At 39.7% G+C, this 5,015-nt stretch overlaps 1 long non-coding RNA gene across 2 annotated transcripts in view; it reads left to right on the plus strand.

Moving 5' to 3' along the window:
• Positions 1-6: 6 nt before the first annotated feature.
• LOC111871943 overlaps positions 7-5,015 on the plus strand; it is a 21,197-nt gene continuing 16,188 nt past the window's right edge. The window contains exons 1-2 of one of the 2 annotated variants that reach the window (XR_002844134.2): positions 7-179; positions 1,523-1,684. This is a non-coding gene — a long non-coding RNA (uncharacterized LOC111871943). The remainder of the gene's footprint in view (positions 180-1,522; positions 1,685-5,015) is intronic. The other variant, XR_002844135.2, reaches the window with a different exon arrangement.

A 5,015-nucleotide genomic window follows, 5' to 3' on the forward strand; every position in this document is an offset into this window, starting at 1 on the left:
ATATCCAGCAGAGAGTGCATGATTATAGACTGCAGAAGTTCTTTGGACTGTGATTAACAAATAATCGAATTCACTCATGTGAATGGGCATTTATTACGTTAAAAAAGATTGAACCAACTAAGAATAATATTATTCTTTGCAAAAACACGTGTTGATTTCAACTTACCAGAGGAAATGAGGTAAATAAATATTTGAATATAAAGAACAATGTGGCATATTTTGATTAACACTACATTTCAAGGTGTGTGTGTGTGTGTGTGTGTGTGTGCGTGTGTGCAGAGATACAAGCCTGACAGATCTGTAGATACAGCTACAATCTTACTTCTAAGTGAATACCATCCACAGGATATATTTAATACAGATCAGTGTGGGTTGTTTTTTCAACTTACTCTCAGACAAAACATGTGGTTTCAAAGATTAAAGCTGTCATGGTGCATGACAATTAAAGACAGTATTACTGTGCTTCTATGTGCAAATATGGATGGATCTGAAAAGATGCCATTGCTAGTAACTGGACAGTCAGAGAAGCCAAGATGCTTGAAGCATTTGAAGTTCCTGCCAAATACGTGGGTCATTTCATAAATAATGCACAGGTTGGCAACACTGCGGACTAGATGACGCAACAACAGTGAGCCTCACGTCAGTTACAGTTCAGGGCTTGAGAAAGAAGCGTGTTATTTTGTTTAATTTATTATGTACTCTGTTCTTAAATAACTTGAGTTTGAAATGGAGCCTGCACGGTTCTCGGGTATTGTGACCGTTGAAGATCAGAGGTCATACATTAAGATCGAAACTTTATGTGGATAAAACCCCGACAGAAATCCACAGTGTCTTAAGTGAAGTTCGCCGGAGCTGAAATCACAGTCCAGTGAGTGGAGAGGTCCATCTTCCCCACGACCAAAAAAATGTTGACGATCTCAGTCAAAGGTCAAACAAATGATGAACTTTGCTTATGATCGCCAAGGAATCATCATGACAGACAGAGTTCCGTGCGGGAAAAGTGTCACAGCAGTTTAGTATCGTGACTTTATGCAAGATCTGCGCAGAAAAATGCACAAAAACCGACCTCAGTTGCTCGAGGCTGGGCTGATCATTCTCCATGACAATGCTCGCCCGCACATCGGGAATGTCGTAACAGAAAATCTGCGCCAATACGGTTGGGAGGTGTTGCCTCATGCTCCCTACAGCCTGGACATGAGTCCACCAGGCTTTGACTTATTCCTAAAGTTGAAACAACCTATGCGAGGCCATCGTTTTCCCTCTCTGGAAGAGCTTTCTGCTGCAGTACCCGAGCCATTTGACAGATAAACAATGATGGTGTCCTGGATGGAATAGTAAAGCTTCCCAGACGTTGGGACTCGGTCATTGAGAAGCAGGGGGACTATATTGAAGGACTATAGAGAGATATTAAAAAAAAAAAACAATGGACGTAAACAAAAATTTGTGTGGATTATTTTTGAAATGACCTACGTATGTACAGTAATAATGGCAATGCATTGATAAATGTGCTCTGTTCATGGAGTTGCAGACATGTTTGGAACGAATGGCAGCCAAAAACTGGAAAAAAAACTGCTGTTTCTAGATCATTGTGCACCACCATTCCCTTGGGCATTCCTGACATGCCACAGTCAGTCACAACAAATCTTTGGGGACTGGAAATTTGTATATCAAATATATCTGGAATGTAAGTAAAAGAAACTGTGATAGATATATTGAAGAAAAAATAACATTTCCAAACAGACTACAACTTAAACATGACAGCATGAACATAGTGTACATTTGAAAACCTGTGTATTTACATGCCCATGTTGATGGTGCTCTGATGCTGCAGAAAACAGGAAATTGCTAAGAGAATGGGAAAAGATGGTTTTTGTTGATGATTTTCTCAAAGGAATTGTAGACAGTCAAAGTATGTACTTTATATTACTTAATTTTAACGTTTCCTTTCTGTTCCCTTCCTATTTTATGTATAGATTTCAACTCGACATTGACAAACAATGTTGAACAGCTGCAGTCTTCTTCCTTTTGTTATTGTTATGAATTAAGCTCTGTCCACTGTGCTAATGAAAGTCTAGAAAAGAGATTATTACCTGATTATGATGAAGAGTACCATTCCACATCTGGAGAATCTTGGTGATCATAGTTGCTTTGTTTGCATTGACTGCGGAGATTTGTTTGCTGTGGAGATATCTGAAAAGAATCTTCCTTGGCATTCCGTCATGCTCTAGCAGAGATGATGGTGTAGCAGAGTGCAGTAAAATAGCATCTATGGCTTCTGTAAGGCAACATAACGATATTTAATGTTACTTCTGTTATCCAAATATCAAAGTTACCTTCACAATATAAAACAAACATTGCTAGATAAGCTGCAAAAGCTAGCAGTTAGTAACCAGCAAATCTAACAACAACAGTGATGTACCAAATTACTCATGGGAATTCATAGAAATTCTATAGATGTTTGTAAACTTCACAGTTATGCAGGTAGCAAGTGTCTTGCCAATTAGTCTAATTGATCACCACTTAAACATTTGAAGCATATCAAAATACGGTTACTTTCATATCAGTGGGTGACCCAAGGAATTTAAAATGTATCCCCATGCTCTTCACCACATTAGCACTGCTAACCTTAGAATTTCCATTCAACAATGACACAAGGTTAGGCTTTATGTTCTTTTCTATAAATAACTTCTACAGTTGGCAGTGTTAATGTGGTGGACAGCATGGCAGCAAAGTTCTGAAGATGCGTGGGTCACGCAATATTACATAAATATGAAAGATTAATATGTGCTGGGAGAGCTCAGTTGGAGTAAAGTGACAGGCCATAGGCATGATGACTGGTGGCTCCAAGCATAGCCACCCCCATTTTCTGGGTTGCGTGAAGGTAACCACTCAACGTCCACCTGGTGCTTACTTACTTACTCGTTACCGTGTTGACAAGAAGCCTCCAGTGGCCCCTATCCTGAGCCAGATCAATCCAATCCATCCCATCCCATCCTACCTCTCTAAGATCCATTTTAATATTGTCCACCCACCTACGCGTTGGTCTTCCCAGTGGTCTCTTTCCTTCTGGCTTTCCCACCAATATCCTATACGCATTCGTTTCCCCCATTCGTGCTACATGCCCTGCCCACCACACCCTCCTTGACTTGATCATTCTAATTATACTTGGAGAAGAGTACAAGTTCAGAAGCTCCTCATTGTGCAGTTTTCTCCGACCTCTNTGTGTTTACTTCTAGACCAACCTCAATACTTGCGTCAATTAAAGTTTGTGTGTTTTTCTTTATGGTATCTATATTATCACCAAGTAGATTCACATCATGGGCACAGGCCAACAGCTAAAGTGTCCCGTTTAATTTCAGTCCCACCTGGTTTCTCTGCGCCTTCCTAATGGCATAGTCTAAAGCAAAGTTGAAAAAGAGTGGCGATAAAACATCTCCTTGTTTTAGACCATTCTGGATAGGACATTTATCAGACAGTGTTTACCTACACGGACTTTACTATACGTTTCGTTTAAACACATTTTAATCGACCTAACTAGTTTCATGGGNGTGATTTTGCCTGCATTTTTGTGACGAGACAGCAACATATACTTAGTTTTCTCTGTGTTTACTTCTAGACCAACCTCAATACTTGCGTCAATTAAAGTTTGTGTGTTTTTCTTTATGGTATCTATATTATCACCAAGTAGATTCACATCATGGGCACAGGCCAACAGCTAAAGTGTCCCGTTTAATTTCAGTCCCACCTGGTTTCTCTGCGCCTTCCTAATGGCATAGTCTAAAGCAAAGTTGAAAAAGAGTGGCGATAAAACATCTCCTTGTTTTAGACCATTCTGGATAGGACATTTATCAGACAGTGTTTACCTACACGGACTTTACTATACGTTTCGTTTAAACACATTTTAATCGACCTAACTAGTTTCATGGGTATCCCAAACTCTAATAGGATATTGTACAATACTTCCCTCCTAACTGAATCATAGTCTTTCTTGAAGTCTATGAATAGCTGATGTACTGTCTCACTGTATTCCCAAAGATCTGATCTTTAGTTGATCTGTTACGTCAAAACCCACACTGATGATCCCCAATAATTTCATCTATATATATGGACTTAACCTTGAGGGAAGAATATTGAACAAAATTTTGTATGAAGTTGATAGCAGTGATATCCCAAATAATTACTGCAGTCAGTTTTATCACTCTTATTGTGAACTAGTACAATAACAGACTCCTTCCAATGATCAGGCAATTTTTCCTTATGCCAAATAAGAATAATTAGATTGTGGATGTTATAACATAATATTGTAACATGTCTGGAATCCAGAAGAGTCACTTCTATGGAAACTCTAGAACAGACCGTTGCATAAGAAGTAACAATAGCGATACTGTAATTCCATCAGTGAGCCGTTGTATCGAGAACATCAAATCTCCATGGTTACAACAAATACGCGTAGCGTTCCCACAGAGACAACGCAATAACAATGGGTCATTGCATAGGAAACGCTGAACCAACAAAGCAATGTCTCCACTGCTATAACAGAGGATTCATTTGCCTAGCAGCGGCCAAGGTTATAAATAGCCCGGCTTCAACGAGGAGCAGTCAGTCTCAGAATAGTCTTCGAAGAAGGGAGTCCTGGAATAACCGCCAAAAGAGTCAGTCTTGGGATATCCGCTGCAGAAGGGAGTCTGCTATAAACCGCCAGAGAAGCCAGTCCAGCATCGCCGAGTTATTGTAAGGAGTATTTGTAACACTGCAGGTGAAAATGATTGTAAAGTGTGTGTAAGTGAGCGAAAGGAATAAATTAGCTATACCAGAGCTGCGCGTGAAGTTATTTGTAGCGTGAGACACATAACACGCTACAATAACAATCAAATTCCTTCCGTCAAATGTGACACTTTTTTAAGTTTTCCACCTCGTCACCACCTGCCTTACATGTTTCGGCTCACCACGGAGCCATCATCAGAGGCATTTATAGTAGAAAAAGAAATCACCAACACACAAAACTTCACTTTGTC

The sequence above is a fragment of the Cryptotermes secundus genome, unplaced genomic scaffold, assembly GCF_002891405.2.
Source record: "Cryptotermes secundus unplaced genomic scaffold, Csec_1.0 scaffold3927, whole genome shotgun sequence".
Taxonomy (NCBI): domain Eukaryota; kingdom Metazoa; phylum Arthropoda; class Insecta; order Blattodea; family Kalotermitidae; genus Cryptotermes; species Cryptotermes secundus.